The sequence below is a fragment of the Capsicum annuum genome, chromosome 6, assembly GCF_002878395.1.
Source record: "Capsicum annuum cultivar UCD-10X-F1 chromosome 6, UCD10Xv1.1, whole genome shotgun sequence".
Classification (NCBI taxonomy): Eukaryota; Viridiplantae; Streptophyta; class Magnoliopsida; order Solanales; family Solanaceae; genus Capsicum; species Capsicum annuum.
The window spans coordinates 77,431,112-77,455,412 of NC_061116.1; the positions used below are offsets into that span (position 1 = coordinate 77,431,112).

The window sequence follows — 24,301 nt, forward strand, 5'->3', positions numbered from 1 at the left end:
ATGTCAACACTAAGGTTGAACATCACATAAAGTCTGAGGAATAGTAGGTACACTCAAAGGAACACCTTTCAAACAACTCAAGAGACAAACCAGATTACCCTGAAGCACTAGGGTATCAACTAAACCCTATGGGACCTAATCTATCCCTATAACCCCTATCTAATAATAATATCTAGAATACACGACCCTACATCCCCTATTTTATAATCATCCCTAGAATACACAATCTCAGGCTTAGAAGAGTCCTCCCCTGCATGTCCTCTAACTAGGGCAGCTCCTAGTGCCCATCCTATGCCTTTAGACCGTCTATGACCCCTGCCTCTCCCTCTAGTCTGGGCTCTATCATCGCATATTGGCTTAGTACTCCTTGCCTTTTGAGATATAGTCCTTGCCATTCATTTAATTTCCCTTTGGTCTCATTGACATAACAGATGTTATTTCTAGTCTATCTCTTTCTATTTCTTTTCTATATATGGAAAGTGAAAAAATCATCATATAATAATCAAAAAATTGCAATAGAAAAAGAAATAAGGGAGGTTTGTGATGATTTTTCAATCTTTTCTACTAGGTAATCTAGTATCCTTATGCATGAAGATAATCAATTTGGTCGTTGTAGTCGGACTCTATTATGGATTTTTGACCACATTCTCCATAGGGCCCTCTTATCTCTTCCTTCTTTGAGCTCTGGTAATGGAAGAAGGAACCAAAAAGAAGGTATCAAAAATAACTGGTTTTATTGTGGGACAGCTCATGATGTTCATATTGATCTATTATGTGCCTCTGCATCTAGCATTAGGTAGACCTCATACAATAACTTTCCTAGCTCTACCATATCTTTTGTTTCATTTCTTCTAGAACAATCACAAATATTTTTTAGATTATAGATCTACTACCAAAAATTTAATGCGTAATCTCAGCATTCAATGTGTATTCCTGAATAATCTCATTTTTCAATTATTCAACCATTTCATTTTACCAAGTTCAATGTTAGCCAGATTAGTCAACATTTATCTCTTTCGATGCAACAACAAGATCTTATTTGTAACAAGTGGTTTTGTTGGTTGGTTAATTGGTAACATTTTATTCATGAAATGGCTTGGATTGGTATTAGTCTGGATGTAGCAAAATCATTCTATTAGATTGAATAAGTACATTCGATGTAATAAGTACATTCGACCTAATAAGTACCTTGTGTTGAAATTGAGAAATTCTATGGCTCGGATCTTTAGTATTCTCTTATTTATTACCTGTGTCTACTATTTAGGTAGAATACCCTCACCCATTCTTACTAAGAAACTGAAAGAAGCTAAGAAACTGAAAGAGGCCTCACAAACAGAAGAAAGGGAGGAAAGTGAGGAAGAAAGAGATGTAGAAACTGTTTCCGAAATGAAGGGGACTAAATAGGAACAAGAGGGATCCACTGAAGAAGATCCTTATCCTTATCCTTCCCTTTTTCTAGAGGGATCCACTGAAGAAGATCCTTATCCTTCTCCTTCCCCTTTTTCGGAAGAAGGGTCGGATCCAGAAAAAATCGATGAAACGGAAGAAATTTGAGTGAATGGAAAGGACAAAATAAAGGATAAATTCCACTCTTACGTTATAGAGAGAGGCTATAAAAATATTAATACTAGTAATTGTGAAATTTATGATAAAAAAGATTCTTATCTGAATAATAATAATAATAACACGGGTAATCCAGAAAATTTTAAATTGCAATTGCTTGAAAACGAAAATGAAAATCAAGACCTCTTCGGGTTTAAAAAACCTCTTGTGAGTATTTTTTTCGATTATAATCGTTGGAATCGACCATTTCTCTACATAAAGAATAATCGATTTGATCAAGCCGTAAGAACTGAAATGTCACAATAATTTTTTGACACATGTAAAAGTGATGAAAAACAAAAAATATCTTTTACATACCCACCAAGATTATCAACGTTTTGGAAATTGATAAAAAGAAAGACACCCCTATTTTCACTCCAAAAAGCGCTCCCTCATGAACTGGACAATCAGTGGGTTTCTACCAACAAAGAAAAAAATAATAATCTGAATAAGGAATTTTTAAATCGACTTGAAGTTCTAGACAAGGAATCTCTTTTTCTGGATATACTTGAAACAAGGACTAGATTGTGTAATGATGATACTAAAAAAGAATACATGCCTAAAATGTAGGATCCTTTGTTAAATGGACCATATCGAGGAACAATCAAAAAACGGGGTTTCACTTTCAATCATAAACAATAATTCGCTAGAAAATTTAAAAGAGAGAGTTAGACTAAATAGGATTCATACTCTCTTTCTTCCGAATACTGATTACCAAGAATTTGAATAAAAAGTGGATACGATTGATAAAAAACCATTATCAACAAAAATTGACAAGTTCTTAACTTTAATCAATGAATTTGGTAACGAACCAAAATCAAGTTTAAATTTGAAAGACCTCTCTTTATTTTCAGACCAAGAACAGGTAAGAACGAATTCAGAAAAAAGAACTAAATTTTTAAAATTTGTATTCAACGCAATTGATCCTAATGAGATAAAATCTGGAAACAAATCGATTGGAATAAATGAAATCAGTAAAAAAAACTTCGCTGGTCCTGTAAATTAATCACTGAATTGGACCAACAATTGGGTAAATTTGAAGATGGATCATCAGTAGATTATCAAATTCGTTTAAGAAAATTCAAACATGTAGTTATTTTTACTGCCAACAATGAGAAGAAGGATCCTGATGAGACCAACGAGGAAGTTCCTTTAATAATCTATTCGCAATAATCCAATTTTCAATGAGGTATACTCTATGCGAGCTCAAAGGAGAAAAATAGTTATTTGGAAACTATTTCAAGCAAATGCGCATTCCCCTATTTTTATCAACAGAATAACCCCCCTCCCCCCGCCCCATGTCTTTTTCTTTTGATATCTATGGACTGATTAGACCAATTTTTCGTAATTGGACAGGTAAAGAGGGCGGAATTCAAGATTCTAGAGTCTAAAGAATAACAAACAAAAAGAGAAGAGAAAAAAGAAAAGGACAAAAAAAAGGAGAACACCAGAAAGGAAAAAGCACGGCTAGCGGTAGCAGAAACCTAGGATAACATTCTTTGTGCGCAAATAATAAGAGGTTACATATTAATAACTCAATCAATTCTTCGAAAATATGTTGTATTACCTTCATTGATAATAGCCAAAAATCTCGGGCGTATGTTATTCTTGCAACTTCTTGAATGGTCTGAGGATTTGCAGGAATGGAATAGAAAAATGCATATTAAATGTACTTATAATGGTGTTCAATTATCAGAAATAGAATTTCCACAAAATTGGCTGAGCGATCGGATTCAGATCAAAATTTTATTTCCTTTTTGTCTAAAACCTTGGCATATATCTAAACTATACCCCTCCCGTGTAGAGCTGATGAAAAAGAAAAAACAAAAAGATGATTTTTGTTTTTTAACAGTTTTGGGAATGGAAGCTGAACTTCCCTTTGGTTCTCCCTGAAAGCGCCCTTCCTTTTTTGAGCCTATTTTTAAGGAACTCAAAAAAAAATAGAAAATTTAAAAAGAAATATTTTATAACTTTTATAACTATAACTCAAAAAGTTTTAAAAGGAAAAACAAAATTATTTCGAAGAGTTTCAAAAGAAACCAAAAAGTGGCTTATAAAAAATATTCTATTTCTAAAAAAAAATAAAAAAAGAACTTTCAAACATAAATCCAATTGTATTACTTAGATTCAAAGAAATATCTGAATCGAATGAAACGAAAAAAGAAAAATATTATCTAATTAGTAATCAAATAATTAATGAATCATTTAGTCAAACTGAATCTGGAAATTGGCCAAATTCTTCACTGATAGAAACCAAAATGAAGGATTTGACTGATTGAACAAATACAATAAAAAATCAAATAGAAAGAATTACATAAGAGAAAAAGAAAGTAACTCTTACATACCTGAGACTCTACTAGACATCCTGCTCTTACACATATGAGACTAGTGAACCTAGTGCTTGATAGCAATCTATCACAACCCAAAAAGCGATCCTGATGATATTTATCATGACTCAACCTTGATAAGTAAGCCAATCACCCAAACTGATAAAGAAAAAAATAAAATCAATAATAACATAAACCAAGGAGAGACTTCTAGTATGAAGTCAAACTAATATGAATCACAATTTAAGAAGATGTTTGAAAGAAATCTCATAAGTCCCCAAAATCTGGTGTCAAAGTATAAGAGCATCTAGTACATTACTGAAATCTAAAAATACATGTTTGTCCATGAAACTGAAATAAAGACATAAAGTAAAATAAGAGGAGGCCTGGGTTTGCCTTTGAAGTCCACAAAGCACCTAGTACCTTGAGCATCACTTCAATCCGCACAAAAATAAGCTATCCAATTCATCAACGCGTGTGTATATATATATATATATATACACGTGTTGATGAATTGGATAGCTGATTTTTGTGTGGCTTGAAATGATGTTCGAGGTACTAGGTGAGCCCAGAAATTAAGTCAATATGTCCACCATTCATGATCATCAACACATATAAGGCACCATCAGAAAAAATATACATCTAAGACATCGTTATTATCATCTTGACCCCTATCTTAGGTATATCTATCATGATAAAGTCAATCAATGCTCAAATAGGCCTATATTTGCAGAATAAGCCCCTGCACGAGCATTATATCTAGAGTAAAGGTATTTAAATGCACAGATAGGGCCAAACCCTTTAAGAAAATAGGAAAAATAAGCATGGAAGAAGAGTCAAATCAATTGCAGTAGTCAATTATCCCTCAATTTCAATTAATGTGGACATTTGAGTTGGCACAAAGTTCAAAGAAAAAAATAAGTACTTTGAGTTTCGTGTTTTAAAATAAACCTTATATATTTATTGACTATAAATTATTTCACTAAGGTAAAACACAAATTTTAAAATTAATTTATTTATAAATATAAAATAGTAACATTTTTTTTAAATAGACTAAAAATAATGTATGTCACATAAATAAATTGAGACAGATGGAGTACTAAACTCTTCCTTACAAATTTTACTTTATGTTTGTACTCGCTCATTTCAAAATAGTTGTCACATTTCATTTTTGGATAGTTAATTTGATTATTTTTTAAACTAAATTAGATTAGATTAGTTTAATATTTTAATATTAAAATTTAGATGTTACAAAGTAGTAAAAGTATAATTCTTCTCATATCAATATGATGAAAAATACATCTTAGAATATTAATCAAAATTTATATTGTTTTACTTAATTTATATTGTTTTACTTTCAAAAAGAAATTGTGACAAATAAAATGTTACAGGTGTATTGATTTATAGCACATCCTCATATACATCTTTTTTCTTTTTTATCTCCTCCCAAGAACATGCAACTAAGTTACTCACAACACTCAATGGTGGAAAATCAAAATCCTTACTATTCAATAAACTCTCTCCTATAAAACCCTAAATAAACCCTAATCTTGGCGCTGGACTTGATGGATGCTACCTCAATCGGAGGGGCAATCTGTTATGACCTAAAAAATGAGAGTCATGATGGCACTTATTGTGGTGCACCTTGACAAGTAAGCCTATCACCCAAACTAATACAAAAACAAAAAAAGACAGAAACATCCCAAGATAAGGGTTCTAGAACAAAGCCAAACCATATAAGTAATCATAATAATGTTGAAAGAGCTTATCAAAAATACCAATCATGCCCAAAACCAACTGTCAATAGTGTAATACCTACTAATACAATCCAAGAGTCAAATACATTGGAAAAATAACCACAAAGGAATAATATCTATCTCGGAATACTAATATAGAATAACTACTATAGAAAGATAGAGGTGAACTTCGGATGCGTTAATGTCCAATTGCTACCTTGAAAGATCCAACAATCCCTCGAGTCAATCAAGATAAGGTACGCTTGAGCTAAGACCTACACCAAAAGGGCACAGTAGTCATGAGTACAGTCCACTTGTACTCAGTAGGTATCATAGGTCAACTAAGGAAAGTAACATACAAAATATACACTAAGGGCACGTCACCAGCAATAAAAAAAGTCCCACAATGGTAGCCCACACCGCTTGCACTAACAGTTCTAATATATCTCACATATATTGCAACATCAAACCAAGCTAGAACAAAAGTACGTATTATATCACATATAAGAAAAAACAAGGGGGAACATGCATATACAAAATCAATAAATACAAGTAAAGGAAGATAAGACAATTACATATAGGGCAAGTCAATATGGAAATATAACACAATATAAACACAATAAAGTAAGTGCAATGTATATGATAATGATGATGAACGAGATCGTCACACAACCTTCGAGATCACCGCACAATCCCCGTATACACCTACGGAGTTAAGCCTCCAAACGCAGGACTCATGGGGGTTTCGTCAACCCATATACAATCCACATATCTCATATCTCCTTTTCGGCATATCCCTCGGAGTGGATTTTACAAAGTATTATAATATCTTCTCCTCAGCACATCCCTCAGAGAGGGTTTTAAAAAGGTGTTACCAGTGTTTCTGAGATTATACCATGCTGGTACCAATGTTTCATGAATGAGTATGATATGAGGATGTAATGCTCATAACCAATCACAACGAGTATTTTCACAACCAATCACAATGATATATTTCCACAAGCATGTGATCTAATATCCACTCATTATTTCAGTTTCATCCATGAATTTCCACATGTCTCATATGCAAAATAAAGTATGAATATAATAACAATACACCAATGGTACCATATTAAGCATCTTAACAACACAATAAAATTATTCAAATGTATTCAAGGCTATTAATATCACATAGGACCACACATGGTCACACGTCACATAGTAACTCAATTTCAATAATTACATCACATATGGGCCCCCACACTGGAACAATAAATAAATAGCTAATTTTAATGATTAGTTCCCACCAATAAAATACATTTTATATCATTATTTACTACCTAGCCCAGTCTAAAAATGCTAAGCCATAACTTACCTCGAAAGGCTAATCCAGTCTGCTACACCTCAAACCCACAATCTTACTTTCCACGAACGATCCTAAACTCCACTAAAAATATCAAATATGAAATCTATGTATCAAAACAAAACCAACAACACCCATATTGACTACTTTTGATTTGAGATCAAAATGGACCCCCAAACGGGTTTCCAAAAAAAGAAGGACAAAATTGAAACTTTATTTCAAAAACATATTTTTCATATTTTTAGAAACCTACATATGAAAACTTATGTTAAATCGAGTCAAAAATGAGGTTCAAATCGAAGAAGAAACCATTTTTGAGCTTTATCGGGTAAAATCTTTGAAATCCAGATTAAAATCAAGAATCAAAGTTGTTTTGAAGGTTAAATTGATGAAAACTAGTAATTATAAGATAAAAACATTATTCAAATGAAAAGGAGTGAAATTGAAGTTTAAAATCAAGTCTTAAGATTTTTGGGGTTTTGAGAAATTAATTAAGAAATTACTAAGAAAAGGATGAATTCTTACCTTAAATCCATAATAAAACCAAGAAATTGGTGTTAATCTAGCTTCCCAAGCTCTCACAAACTTTAATTTTAAGCTCCCACACTATTTTAGGGTTTAACTCCTAAGAGACAAGATGAAAATGAGCAAAATAGGTGCAATAACAATTTTTTTTGGTCGATCAGACTTCGACAGGGTGCTCGAGATTCATTCGGAGTTCGATCCATGCAAAAGAACTATGCAACCATACTAAATTTGATGTTTGGGACTCGATGGCGATATCAGATTTTCAAAAAAAAATATTTTGACAAAGTTGATCCCCGAAATTTGAAATCTTAATTTTTGTAAACCAATGGTTGAAATGAGATTTAAAAGCCGTAAAATCGACCAAATATGCTTAACCCTAAAATCAACAATCCGGATCTGTTGGCAAAGTTGGATTTTTCATCTGAGGTCATTTTGATCAAATGTGGGTCCCACACCCATATTCTTAATTTTTCAACTTTTTGACCAAAAGGTCGAAATGAGCTCGGGCGCACTGGCACTTGAACCAAAAGTCTACATAGCCTAAAATCAATATTCTGGAGTTGTTGGTACAGTCCATTCGGCCATCTGTCGCACGGATCAAAGATATCTTCATAAGTCCAAAATAAGGTTCTCGAAGCTATCAAAAACCACAGTATCGCATAAATGATACGAAATCATGTCAATCACTCCCACACTCCAAAAATACCATAATGCAACTACAGGGAGGGGTAAAATAGTTAAATCACATAAAATCACAAATTTCACATATTTTATCAAATTTTTAGGTCGTTACATCATCCACCACTAAAAATCTAGTTCGTCCTCGAATTAAGGCAAAAGAAATACCTGAATTAACAAAGAGCTAGGGATAAGAACTATGCATATCAGACTCAACCTCCCAAGTAGCCTCATCTACAAGTCGATGTCGCCACTGAACCTTAACCACATGGATAACTCTAGAGTGAAACCGCCTAATATCCCTAGCCATAAAAGAAAGACTGGCTCCTCAACAAAAGAAAACTGCTTATCTAACTAAACTGACTACCAATGAATGACATGAGACTCATCGAAATATAACGATGAAGCATAGAAAAATGAAAAACTGGATGAACAGCTGATAGATCAAGGATAAAAGCCAACTCATAACCACATCACCAACAGTCCAAAGAATCTCAAATAGACCAATATACCTGGGGCTAATCTTTCTTTTCTTCCCAAACCTCATCACACCCTTCATGGGTGAAACACAAAGGAAAACATAATCACCAACACCAAATCTTAAGGCACGAAGTCTACGATCAACATAGCACTTCTGCCTACTCTAAGCCACTCTAAATCTATCCTGAATAACCTAAACTCTATCCAGAGACTCACGAAGCAACTCTGTACCTCGAGGTCTATCCTCTACAACATCAAACCAACCTAGGGGGAGAGTAAATGCCTACCCTACAATGCCTCAAAAGGAGCCATATCAATATTGGAATAGTAGCTATTATTATATGCAAACTTCGCTAAAGCCAAATACTACTCTCACTAGCAATCAAAATCCATCACGCATGCGTGAAGCATATCTTTCAAAACTTATACCACTCTGACTGGTCATCAATTTGTGGGTGAAATGTTGTACTAAGATCCACTTGAGTACCCAACTCATCCTAAAAAGTCTTCCAAAAGTGAGATGTGTACATTAGACCTCGATATGAAATAATAGACACCGACATACCATGCAGACATATAATATTACGAATGTAGATATAGGACAACCTTTCAGCACTGAATGAGACCTGAATCGGAATAAAATAAGATGACTTGGTCAATCAATCCATGATGACCCAAACACTGTCAGAACTATGAGATGCACGAGGCAAACCAATCATAAAGTCCATAGTGATACATTCCCACTTCCAGTCAGGAATGGGTAACCTATGAAGCAAACCACCAAGTCTTATATGCTTGGCCTTCACCTGCTGATAATACAGGCAACGAGCTAAAAAATATGCTATATCTCACCTCGTACCACCCCACCGGTAATGCTGTCTCAAATCAAGATACATCTTAGTCATACCTGGATGGATAGAATATTTGGAATAATGGGCCTTCTCTAAGATCAACTTAATCCAGTCACCCACTCTCAGCACACAAAATCAGCCCCCTATCCTCAAAAATCTATCTGAATCAAGTGAGGCTTCCTTAACCTCCCCATTTAATACCTTATCTCAAATTAACCTCAATCCAATATCATCAAACTGATGAGCTTGAATATACTCCATCGAAGAAGATCTAACATCCACAAATGCCAAAACACACCCCGATGTTGAAATATCAAGTCTAACCATCTGGTTAGTTAAAGACTGAACCTTTAAGGACAAAGGCCTCTCCTAGCTCAAAAGATTCGCCAAGCTACCCATACTAGTCGACTTTTGGCTTAAGGCATCCACAACCACATTAGCCTTGCTCGGATGGTAGAGAATAGTCAATTCATAATACTTAAGAAACTCAAGCCAATGGTGCTGCCTCATATTAATATCTCACTTGATAAAGAAGTACTGAAGGCTACGATGAACAGAGAAGATCTCACAAAGGAATCCATAAAAGTAGTGCCTCTAACACTTCAAAGCAAACACAACTGCAAACTACTCCAAATTATGGTTAGGATAATTTCTCTCATGAGACTTGAATTGATGAGATGCATATGCAATTACCTTTCCCTTCTACATCAACACAACACCTAACCCAATACTTGAAGCATCACAAAATACAGTAAAGCCTATGCCTCCTTGGGCAAAGACAATATAGAAGCTGAAGTCAATAAATCCTTAAGCTTTAGAAGCTTTCCTCAGAAGCCTCAGACCACTGGACGAAAATCTTTTTTTAAGTTAACTAGTCAATAGAGCTGCAATGGATGAAAAACCCTTAACAAAATGTCGATAATAACCCGCCAAGCCAACAAAACTCTGATTCTTAGTAGGAGAAGTAGGTCTAGACCAATCATGAATTGAGAAAATCTTGGTTAGATCAACCATAACACCCTTCTTAGTTACCATATGACCCAAGAAAGAAACAAACTCTAAAAAAAAAAATCAAACTTAGAAAACTTGGCAAACAACTTCTCATCCCTCAATCTCTAAAACACAATCCATAAATGCTCTAAATAAACAAAGATATCATCTGTAAATACAAAAACATAGGAGTCGAGATACAGTTAAAACACCCGGTTCATCAACTTCATGAACGCGGTAGGGGCATTGGTCAACCCAAAAGATATGACCAAGAACTCATAATGACCATATCAAGTCTGAAAAGCTATCTTTTGGATATTTAAAGCTCTCATCCTCAATTGGTGATAGCCAAACCTTAAATCAATCTTCAAAAATAATACAACACCTAAAGCTGATTAAACAAATCATCGATATGAGGAAGAAGATACTTATTCTGGACCATCACCTTATTCAACTGCTGATAATCAATACATGACCCATTCTTTTACTTCACAAACAAGATAGATGCACCCTAAAGTGAAATACTAGGTCAGATAAATCTGTTATCTAACAACTCCTATAACTGATCCTTCAATTCCTTCAACTCTGTTGGGGCCATCCTATAAGGAAGAACAGAAATGGTTTTAGTGCCCAACTCAGCATCAATACTAAAATAAACACCTTGATCCAAAAGCATACTAGGAAAGTCCATAGAATATACAACCATAAACTCATGGACAACACGAACAAAATCTAATGAAGGGGGCAAAACAACATTGGTGTCACGAATTTAGGCCAAGTAAGATAAACATCCCCTCTCAACCGATTTATAGGACTGAACATAAGATATAATTCTCTGAGGACTCGAATGAAGTGTACCTTTCTAAGATATCCTTGGCACACCAAGCGAAGTGAAAGTCACAGTCTTATCAAAGCAATCTAAGACATCATGATAAAGAGCCAACCAATCGACACCCAAAATAACATCAAAATCAACCATAACTAATACAAGTAAATCTACCAAAGTCTCATACCTGATAAAAGTCACAACACAAGATTGCTGCTCTCGATCCACCACTAAAGAATCACCTACTGGGGTAGATACAAGAATAGGCATGGTAAGAGGCTTAATAACAGAATCAAAACCCAAAGAAAAATATACAGACACATAGAGAAAGTAGATCTTGGGTCAAATAATATAGACGTAGGTCTGAATTAAATAGGGAAGATAACTGTAATCATAGCATCAGAAATCTCTACCTCAGGTCTGGCTGGTATAGCATAACACTAACCATAACCACTAACTACTTGGGTGGCCCATGACTACCCACTCAAGCTCCACTACCTCTGCCTCTTGCACCTCTGGAAGAACCCCTACCTCCTACAGTTAAAATAGGAGTAGCTCTAAAAAAAATGGCGAGGACAGTCCACATGGCCAATCTTATCACACACTAAGCAACCTCTACGACCAGTCTTAATAGGAAAAGGTACAACTAGGCCCAAACGACCACCCTGAACTACTAAACTAGAATATCCACCACTTAAACTCTGTAAATCTTTCTACACTGGTCTACCATGGTATCTACGAAAACCTCTAAAATCTCTGCCTCAAGTGGTTTGACTCCAGAACTCACCAAAATATAACGCCTTCTTAACACCTACCTGAAATGCACTAAAAATATCCTCTATCATCTTAACATAATCCACAATACTTTAAAAATAAAGCCCCAAACACAACCATATAAGATGTAGCCAACTGAAGAGAAAACATCCAAACCCTTCACGAACATTTGAATCTTCTCAAACTCGATGGAAATGCTATCATAGAAATATCTGGAAGAGATATGAAGTGTGCCTCATACTCAGAAACTATCATGGTGCCCTACTCCAAATAATCAAACTTATCCTATATGCGATCTCTCAAACTAAAAGGCATAAATCTCTTAAGAAAGGCATTAACAAACTGATCCCATTATAACTCAGGAGCATAACAGGCCTACAATCGACAAATGATATCCACTAATCTCTCACAGTATCTCTCAACTGATATATAGTATAAGCCATACCATTTGTATATAAAGAGTGAAACACAAATCAAAACATAAGGTATAAAAAAATTCACATGATAAAGAATAAAATGAGGAAGGTTTTCTAAAGACATTCTGTAGCCTCTCAAGGATAGAAATAAATGTCTACGTATTGATCCATGAGAATCTATTAGACATCCCGTTATTACACTATTAAGACTAATAAAACCTGGCTACTTTGATACCGATTTGTCAAAACCAAAAAATGAGGGTCATGATGGCACTTGTCATGATTCACATTAACAAGTAAGCCTATCAACCAAATTAATATGAAAAGAGAAAAAGACAAAAATATTCCAAGATAAGTCTTCTAGAACAAAGTCAAACCATATAAGTAATCATAATAATGCAAAAAGAACTTATCCAAAATACCAATCATGCCCAAAACCAGGTGTCAATAGTGTAAAAACTACTAACACAATTCATAAGTCAAATACATCAAAATAATAACCACAAAGGAATAATATTTGTATCCAAATAATAATAAATACATAACTTCTATAGAAACATAGAGGTGAACTTTGGAAGCATGAATGTCCAACCGCTACCTTGAAAGCTCCAACAATTGCTCATGTCAATTAAGCTAAGGCACACTCGAGCTAGGACCTACACCGAAAGGAAAAGGTAGGCATGAGTATGGTCCACTTGTACTTAGTCGGTATCATAGGCTGACAAAGTAAAATAGTAAATAAAGAATACAAAATATACACTAAGGGCACATCACCTGTAATTCAAAAATATCCTATAATAGTAGCCCACTCTGCTTGCACTAACAGTTCTAACGTATCTCATATATATTGCAACATCACATCAAGATAGAACAAAAACACGTATTATATCATATATAAGAAGAACAAGAGGGAACATACATATACAAGATCATCAAATACAAATAAAAGAAGATAAGACAATTGCATAACGAGAAAGTTAATATGGCAATACAACACAATAAAGTAAGTGCAATGTATATGATGATGATGATGATGCACGAGGTCATCATACAACCTTTAAAATCATTGCACAACGTTTGAGGTTGTCGCACAATCCTCGTATACACCTATGGAGGCAAGCCTCCCAAAGCAGGACCCATGAGGAGTTCGCCAACCTATATACAATTCACATATCTCATATCTATTTTTCAACACATCCCTCGGAAAGGGTTTTATAAGGTGTTACAATATTTTTCCCCGGCACATCCCTTGGGGAGGGTTTTAAAAAGGTGTTACCAGTGTTTCTCAAATATTGTCACGGTGGTACTAATGTTTCATAAATGACTATGATATGAGGATGTAATACTCACAACCAATCACAATGAGTATTTTCACAACCAATCATAACGATATATTTCCACAACCATGTGAGCCAATATCCACTCATTATTTCAGTTTTATCCAGGAATTTCCACATGTCTCATATGCATAATAAACTATAAATATAATCATCATACACCAATGGTACCATATTAAGCATCTTAACAATATAATAAAATTATTCACATGTATTCAAGGCTATTAATATCACATTGGACTACACACGGTCACACATATCATATAATAACTTAATTTCGATAATTACATCACATATAGGCCCTCACATGGGCACAATAAATAAATAGCCAATTTTCACAATTAGTTCCACCACTAAAATACATTTTATATCATTATTTACAACCCAGATCAGTCTAAAAAAGTTAATCCATTAGCATCATTTTGTGTAATACCTCGAACTTTTCTTAAGCCTAATTTCATCTCTATAAGATTAAGAAATGAATACTAAATTAAGTAATGTTTAAATCATATAGAATTTTTCGTATTTTAAATTTTTATCATGTGGAAAATTAAATTAGCTTTCCAACGATATAAGATTTACCCAAATTTGATAACCAAGCAAGAAGTTATGGCTAATTGAATTTCCAGCCATAAAACACCGTCATTCGAACCCTTAGCGAGTTATAGAGAGGAGTAATATCCCAATTGTCAGTTTCTAGTAGCCTAGAGCAATATTAGCGCATCGCACCAGGGGCCAAAATGGCATTCCAAAGGGGCACCGCAATGGCTCCGCGTCGTGGAGTCTGCCCAGTTCCCAATAGTCGATTTTTAGTAAGCCACCATGATAGTGGTGCATTGCGGTGACCACTTAGTTCACAAATATTTTGTTTTTCCATTTTGTTAAGAGTTAAAGGAGGGTATTTTGGTCAATTACCCTACCTCCAAATCATCCAAAAACATAAAATCAATTACATAAGAAAGCACTTTATGCCCTAATCCTCAATCTCTACAAAACAAAAACCCTAGTTCATCATACTTCTCCTACAAGAAACTCAATATTTCTCCATTTATTCTCCAAATTGAGCCAAGATTCCAAGTTCTTAGTTCAAAAATTCCAAGAACTCTCATTCAAGAGTACAAGTAGCATCTCAAAAGCAAGCCTATTCATTAAGTTCACAATCTAAGGTATGTGGGATTTTAACAAGAACACTTCTTTCGTTCTTGATCCCAAAACTTATTTTAAATTATAAATTACTGAATTTTATATGATTCCTCATGAAATTAGAGTTAGGGTTTATACCCAAATCATATTGTTTGAAGCTTATGAGATTTCAAGTGATTGAATGTTGAATTACCTGATAAATTTCATATACTTATGCATGTAATACAAATTTTCAAATTTTGAGTTATATTATTATTGGGTGCATTAACAAGCATAAATGCAATGATTTTACATGAGTTTGATACATGGTTTATTAGGCCCTAATTTGAGTTTTGATATTTCAAGAACTTATTCTTTAAGCACCTTGAGATTTGCATATTTTTTGTTATATAATAGTATTTAATCTTTGAACCCTCAGTTGAGTTTTGGAATCCACTTTTTAGAGTTTATTATAGATTACAGATATGAGTTTGGTCTTCATTATAGACCATTGAGTTACTTTAAGGTGGATTTCTTAAAAGTTCTGAGCCTAAGTATGGGAGTAGTCTTTAGAACCTAGCAGGAAGTGTGGGTTTAGCGCATCCTACTTCTCAAGAACTATGTGCCACCATAGGATTGAGATTTATGGGCCTGAGGCCAAGATAGTGATCACTTAAGTTGAGGTTCTATTCCAATGGCAAGGGTAGAATAGCTCTCCCCAACGTGGGTGAGACGTTAGACTCCATGAATCTCGCATTGTTTATGTCAGTTAGAAGAAACTCTCAAAGATGTCCCCCACTCTTGAAATAGTTTTATGGATTTGAAGTATTGAGCTAAAGAGTTTACTAGACAGAATGAGTTTCAGATTTCATCTCGCTTATAAGTTATGAGAATAAGAGGAGAATGCAGATTTTAGAAGCAAGTGAAATGACTCACGAGATTTATTCTACATGTTTTATTATTCATGATTTATGAGATTTATATTTCAATTTTTTATTCAAGCTATGTGAGTCATTTATGTCAGCATCCATGATTTTATAAAGAGTAATGATATTTTTTATGTAAATGCATACACCCTCATATACTCAGTACATCCTCAAAGTACTGATCCATATATATGTCTATGTGCTACATTGTCTCATAATGTAGGTACAAGTTGTGGTGCATATACCATATTCAGTCAGTTTGCAGCTTCCAGTCAGCAGGTGATAAGTTCTTTTGATTTAAGGGCTCGAGTCAGTTACATAGTTTGAGAAGTATTGTATTTTCTTTATTCAGTCATATTGATTTGGGATAAGGAGTCATGACCTGGCTACCTATAGTCATTACTTGTAGAGGCTTTATAGACAGTCAGTAGTGTTAATGTATTTTATTTCAGTTTTATTGTCAAAAGCAGAGTTGTAATCATGTAAATTTAGATTTTATTGATCAAGTTCAGAGAAGTTTTATGTTTCTACTAATTTTTTTCAGATTTATGTATTTTATTTAGTTGCTTATAAGTATACCAGTAGAAGGGTTAGCTTAGGATCACTTGTGACCCTAAGTACCATGTGATGTCTCGGGACCCATTTCGGGGCATTATATTTTGTCACTCATTATGTAATAAGGCTAAATATACTCTCTTTTAGGTCTTTTTTCTTTAGTTATTGAATGATAAAAATATGATACACAAAATCCTCTCTCTTGAGAGTAGACCACCTTAGTGTAGTTCTTAGTTAGGGCTTGGATTAGCCATTGTAGTTTAGGACTTGAAAAAATCAATATTATTCTTTGCATGGAAATGGTGGGTCTTGAGGTGATTTGATTCCCTTGTCCATCACCATAAGAGTGTTGTGTTTTTGTTATATTTATTAGGGGGTTTTGAGTTTAATATACTCTTTAGTTCCTAATCTTTGTAATAATTTATGTCTTACTATCTATCTTTACCTTTCTTACAATTGTGTTAGTATTTGTATCTTGTAATCATTTGTTCTTGTTGAATCCAAATCTTGTGTGCATTGTGTTCATCTTGTTCTTGTTGTATTATTTCTGTTTTGATGTTAAAATACCTTCTAAACTCGTGATACTTGTGTTGTTGTTAGCCAAAAACTAGCACTCAAAGGGGACCTCGGGTTGCTCTCAATGTGTGAACTGTTTGTGTAGTTTTTGTACCTTTTGTGGTATTTCTCATATCATTTGGTATCAGAGCCATCATCTATTTCATTTCTATGAGATAAATCTTGGACTTGGTAACTTGAAAATAAAAAAAAGTGTTAGAAAATTGAAAAATAAAAAAAAGGTGCAATCTGTCCATTTTTGTGCCTTGGCCGAAATTGTGTTGTTGTTGTTTTGGCCGAGATTTATGTCTAGATATAGGTGTTTTTTGCTTGTCTTAGTTGTTTCTTGTGTTGGTTTTATTTCTCTCTAAAACTCCTTGAGTCTTAATCCATGTTCTTAAGCTAAGTTTTAAGTTGTATGGTGGTAATTGTTGGACGGCTTATTGTTGTTGTTCTTGGAGTTCATCTTGTTGTGTTAAAGAAGTTGTTTCAAAGGGTTGTTTGATCTTGAATAAAAAAAGAGTAAGACTAGTTTTGTTTTGAAAACATTTCCCAGGCAACACCATAATAGTAAGAAAACAAAAGTCTTCAAAAGGTATAGCTACCAAAAAGGAGTAAGACCACTTTTCAAAATTGTTCAAAAGAGGAAAGGAGACAAGACTACCAAAAAGGTTGTTTTGCCAAAAGAGTGAAAGTAGGTCAAGGCCTTTTTAAATCTTGAAAATGGAAGCCAAAGGTCTTGTTTGTCTCCCTATATTCGAAACTTGTCTTCTACTTGAACAAAAATTGAACAACTAAGTTTTGGAACATAAAATTTTTTAACTTCAATAACATTCCAACGACTAATAATCGAGTGCCACATCATTATAAGCTCAAGAATTGGAATTGTTAGTTTCATTTTATTGTTTCCTTAGTTTCATTTCTTGATTCTAAAACTAATTAGCAACTAGTAATCACCTACATAGTTGTAGATTAGTTGTTGAGTTCGTTCTTCTTTTGTGTCTTTGTTATGAATGTGCTTTTCTCCTTTTTAAGTCATCGTAGCTTCTTTGTTTCAAGTTCTTAAGTATATTTTGTTTTGTGTCTTGATTCGATCAAACAAGAATATATTCTAGTCGCTAAGTAGGATTGACATCCTATTGACTACCGAAGTATAAGAAACTTTCAATATTTGCCACTCTAATTGTGAGAATCACAAAGGTGTGTGTATAGAAGTTTCGGTGAAGAGCTTTTACTAATAATCTTGTTTGCTCATTGTGTAGGTACAAAGGTGATATAAGTGGAACATATCTTCAATAGCCGAGGATTATTGTGACTACAATATGGGAGACTATGATTGTAGTGAGGGATTTTGTGGCTACAGAGTTGAGGGAGATTGCGGAGGCTATGAAAATAGCTATGATCAAAACTTGGGGAGATTTGAGGGACACGATTTTAGGGGAGAAAATGAGGGGAATAAAGTACCTAGTACTTATGGTGAATTTGGAGATGATGTAGGACCTCGTGATGGTTCTTATGATGACGTTGAGGTATGTGAGGAGTCTTACACTTGCCACTCTGAACATAGATTTGGTGTTAGGTATAACTCTTTCATTCGCAAATCATATGAGAGTTATGATGAGAGTAGACGTGAGGAGTGTAAAAATTCATTTTCTTCACCTTGTAGTACTTCTTATCAAGATTGACATGGTGTGAATGGTTATCCTAGCTATAGTAGAGGTTGTCCCATGAGAAGAAGAGGATATGTATCTCCAAAACCGACGGGTAATCATGTTCCTTACCATGTTGATCTGAGACGGAGTGTACACTCCAAAAAAGTGACCATTTGTAGGATACCGGACTGGCTCATTGTGTTAAATGATAGGTACTATAGAAACTACATTCCTCCATCCATGGTTGACTACTTGGAGTTGTTTTGAGAGCCTTTACTTGTTCCATACTTCTTGGACGGTTTTAAGGTTACCGAGATGGTTAAAGTTTTCTTCTCCCAATTTGAATACCATGAGAAAGTGTGGTGCGATATTCTTCCCTTGACATATGGTTATGTATGCCTAGGTGCCAATTGGTTTGTACAACATAAAGCTCCAAAAATACAAAATTAGCCTAATGTTGTAAGGGACCGATGGGGAAATTACCTTATGACGTATATTCTACCTGGCCATAAAGAGAAGTATTTACCTACTCCAATCTAAATAATGATGAGAGACCAAAGATTGAGAGGAGTAAGGGTGTGCAGGGTGGTAATCCGAGATAAAAAAAGAGAGGTTGTGTAACGAAGTGAGGGGATTGCCACCAAAATGAGATACCATTATTTGTCCTTCTATTTCTAAGGATATTTGTGTAGGTACCAACATGGAAAGCGAAGGAGAGCAATAGTGAAGTGAAGATGCTGACCAAGCTTGTGGAGGACCTTCACAACAAGGTAAAAGAGAGTCTACTCAAGAACTTCAAGGTAAAATAGATAACTTTTACACTTTTGTGCATGTGAATGATAATTGTGTGGCTAATAGCCTATTGAGTGTGAGTTGTAACTTACTTGCTTATGAGTCTAATGATTCTTTGCCTCTTGTTGATGATGTACATATTATGATTATAGATACACTAGTTGATCCTATTTATGACCAAATTGACTCTTCTTGTAAGATCAATTTATGTCCACCTAGTGTTGAAGCCTATATGTTGAACGGAAGTACATCATCGATTGTAATTGGTGTTGATCAACTTATTTGTGAAAATTGTCCACCACTTGAGTATGTGTATGATGTGATTAATGGAACTCAAGTGAGTGAAGTTCTTAAAAATGTTGGTCAACAAAGGAGGAGTGAACCCGAGAGCTATTATTGGGACAACCTTGTTCTTGAAACCGCTTTGAAACTTGATATTGATCTCTTAGAGAGTAAGGAACTTGCTTGTTCCAAATCTTCCCATGGGTTAGATCATGCACTCTTTAGGTATCATGTCTTGTTTCAAGATGATATAAACACTCTTAATAAGCCTTGTGGTGAAGAAATGATATAGCTTACCTTGGAGGCTATAGCCTATATGCTAACCCACTATGGTGTGACAATATTCCTACTAAAGATGAAAATCTCTTCTTCGAAGATAAGAGTACTCTTAAGGTTAAGTAATGTGTTAGTCTTGGAAGCTACTCCTTTTTCTACTTTGTGTGACTTTATTGTTGAGGGTATTCGTGGTGATGCATGGGAAATTAGTAGTGAGGACACCTTAGTAGAAGTCGACTTGAGTAATACCTTTCTCTACTCTCTATTTGATTGGGATGATGTGTATGCTATTGTAGAGAGTATACTATTTAGTTTGGGTGTAAACCAAGGGAACGGGGACTGTTGTCTAGACCCGTGTCTATGGCCACTCTTCCCATTTGACCATGGTGCTAAATACAGAAATGGTGATGTTGGTGCACCCAACTTGTTGCTTTGTCTACATAACAAGCAAAGTATCACTCTTGGTGAATCCCATAACCAAATCCTTTGTACATCTTGCCTTGCATTTTTAATATTCCCTTTAAAGGATGCTTAGTTATACTTTAAGTATGTAGCACCTTGGCGTGATGATGTTTATTATTGTGCTAACCCTAACCCTCATGCCATGAGAATGTTGTGCTTGTTTTTCCTTTCTCCAGTTTTACAAGGTACGAATTTGAGCTCAAATTTTTTTCAAGAAAAGGAGGATGATATAAGTCAAATGGCCCCCTTAGCTTTCGATGACATCCTTTAAAGCCACTATGCGAAGAATCAAGCGTTGGTCACATGGATGGCATGGGATCATACTTGGAGGGGTTATTTTGAGTATTCCAATAAACAAACCCATGTGTGGAAGATTACTTGGAGCCTTGAAGACTTAGGACTCATGGGTTTGGACCACATTTGATGGTTCATGGTTTTCGTTTCCTTTATTAAGGGAATTTTTGGTCACTTATCCTTAAGGGCATTTTGGTAACTTAGCCTTGTCCATTTGACACTCCATGGCCGTCTCTCCTTCATTAAGGGCATTGGAGTTATTTTGTCACTCATTATGTAATAAGGCAATATATAGTCTCTTTTAGGTCTTTTCTCTTTAGTTGTTGAATGATGAAAATATGAGACATTGAAAAGCCTCTTTCTTGAGAATAGACCACCTTAGTGTAGTTCTTAGTTAGGGCTTGGATTATTCGTTGTAGTTTACGGCTTGGAAAATCCAATATTGTTCTTTGCTTGGAAACGGTGGATCTTAAGATAAGTTTATTCCCTTGGCCATCACCGTAAGAGTGTGGTGTTTTTGTTACATTCATTAGGTGTTTTTGAATTTAATATACTCTTAGTTCGTAGTCTTTGTAATAATCTATGTCTCACTATTTATATTTACCTTTCTTGCAATTGTGTTAGTGTTTGTATCTTGTAATTATTTATTCTTGTTGAATCCGAATCTTGTGTGCATTGTGTTCATCTTGTTCTTATTGTATTATTGCTTTTTTGGTGTTAATACACCTTGTAAACTCGTGATACTTGTATTGTTGTTATTGGCCGAAAACTAGCACTTAAAGGGGACCTCAGGTTGATATCAATGTGTTAACTGTTTGTGTAGTTTTTGTGCCTTCTGTGGTCTTTCTCATATCATGAATCAAGGTTCTACCAGCCTAAAATCAATATTCTGGAGTTGCTGGCGTAGTCTATTTAGTCATCCATTGCACGGATCAAAAGATATCCTCATAAGTCCTAAATAAGGCTTCCAAAGCCATCAAAAACCACAATATTGTATAAATGATACCAAAATGCATCAGCAATCATGCCAATCACTCCCACACTCCAGAGATATCATAATACAACTACGAGAATGATACAAGCATGAAGGGCACCAAAAGAATACAAGGCATGGTCAAAGGTTCAAGGCTTCAGAATTGGAAAGCAATTGAAGACTTTTGGAGTATTTTGAAGCCTTGGTCAAGAGAAGGAAGGAGGGTAACTTATACATTCAAGATGTGCCTCAAATGAAGGGTATTGAAGACATTTTACACTCCAAAATTGTCACTCAAGAGGCGCCTCTTTTAAGCCCTCATTAAGGTCATTTTTGTCAATTGAATGTAATAGTATAAATAGACTATTTTACTTCTCTTTTCATTATCTTGGTTGAATATTGAAAGGATACTCTTTAGAGTGTAGTTCTTAGCCTTAGTTTAGTGATAGCTTTGTGTAAAATCCAAAACTTTAGTGTTTTAATCCAATTGAATGGATTTTCAGTTGTGTTGAACATTTGGCAAGAAAGGTGTGCTTGGGGAAGTTCGAGTCCTTTGGGTAACCTAAGAGAGTGCTTTGACCTTACATTGGTGATGCGTGTTTGGAGTTTTGATACACCTTCTAGTTCTATTCATTGGTGGAAGTGAGGGTCTCTCTTCTATCTTTACTTTGTTTGCTGATTTTTTCTTTCTAGTGTTGAATTTTGTGTTTTTCATAATCTTTAGGCTATCAGGGGAGGGGTAAAATAGTCAAATTATATAAAATCATAAATTTCACATATTTCATCAAATTTTGAGGTTGTTACACAATCCCACCGGAGGAATTTCCTCTGTTAATACCTTCAAGTACTAGTAATCAAACTCCTCCAATTACTATGCAGTATAAGGATGTGGGTAAACCTAGAACCCTCAATGCTCTAGTTTTGCCTGTGAAGCCAATTATTACGATCCAAGGAGAGCCAACAATTATGTGGAAAAAATTATAAATAAATTCTTCTTATTACAAGAGAATTTACAATATACTATTGTAGGCAAATTCTCTTATGATAAACCTAATATTGATGAGTTGAGAAGAGTAATACCAAGTCAATGTGGAATCAACAGTGCATGTACAATTAGTGTCTTAGATGGATTATGTGCATCTATTATTAGCTAGAGGATTATGTGCATATGTTATTAGATACAACCATTTATGTTAAAACTAATGATAGGTATTGGTAGCTGCAAACATTGAAGTGGCATCCTTGGTTCAAAACTGATATTGAAATTACTATTGGAGTAGCATGGATATCTTTGCCAGATCTTCCACCAAATATTTTTTCCAAGGGTGCAATATTTTCTATTGCATCATCAATAAGGAAGCCACTCACAATTGATATGGCTACAAAGAATCAAACTAAACCGAGTTGTGCAAAAATTAAAATTGAGGTAGATTTGATTGCAAAATTGCTAGAAAGAGTAATGATCAATGAAGAAGATGATGTTACAGGGGGAATTAAATCAAAGTGGATACAGACTCAATATGATTATATGCCAAAATACTGTAGGAAGTGTTGTCTACAAGGTCATGATAAGGATGGGCATTGGAATGTACATCCTGAATTATTAGACAGAGAAATAGAAGAATAAAATTAAGGAAGGAAAGAACATGAAAGAAGATACATCAAATAATAATCAAGGATGGAAGAATAACGATAGAAATATGGAGTGGATGACAAGAAGAAAAATAAATACAAAAATGCTTAATATGGACATATAAAAGGTGAACTTGAAAATTCAGACACTAATCCATTTGAGGATTTACATAAATATGAGAAAGATAACACTGCAGGTGAAAAGAATATGTTAGAAAATGCAGCATAAGTAAAAGATAAGGAGAATGATAAAAGAGAACAAAAGGAGAAGCATCCGAAAGAAAGTACTAAGGACAGGGTGAATTAATCTTTTGGCAAATTGAGACATTCTGATGGAATAAAAAGCACACCAGATAAGAATGACAATGATAAAAGTGGATAGAGTAAAGAAGATATTGAGGAAAATAAGGTTAAAGATGTAGAACAAAAGAATAACGAAGACAATCCTTAAATGGGGGAAATTATCATAGAGTAATACTACACTAGTGGTGTCTAAAGTGGATAATACTAAATTGTTCCATTGGTAGTACAATCACATAAAGTAAACAAATTACAGCAACATGAGAAATGTCAGTATATAATAGATTTGGAAGTTGATATTACAAAAGTGGCAAAGGATAGGGATTTATCTCCTAAGCATGTTCAAAAATTGAAAGATTGCTATTCTAAGAAGAAGAAAAATAAAAGTGGTATAGGTTATATAGCTGAGCAGGCACATTCAAGGTTAACAAGAAGAAATATATCCAAAAAGCAATAAGTAATCATGAATGCTCTTATTTGGAATATTAGATCAGTGAATACTCAAAAAGTTTTCATAAGACTGATTAATATGCATAAGAGACACAAATTTTACTTTGTTGGTCTAATGGAACCTTTCCAAAGTAGTTAGGAGC

At 34.4% G+C, this 24,301-nt stretch overlaps 1 pseudogene; it reads left to right on the top strand.

Moving 5' to 3' along the window:
* Positions 1 to 446: 446 nt before the first annotated feature.
* LOC124899499 lies at positions 447 to 2,775 on the top strand (annotated as a pseudogene).
* The last annotated feature ends 21,526 nt before the right edge of the window (positions 2,776 to 24,301 follow it).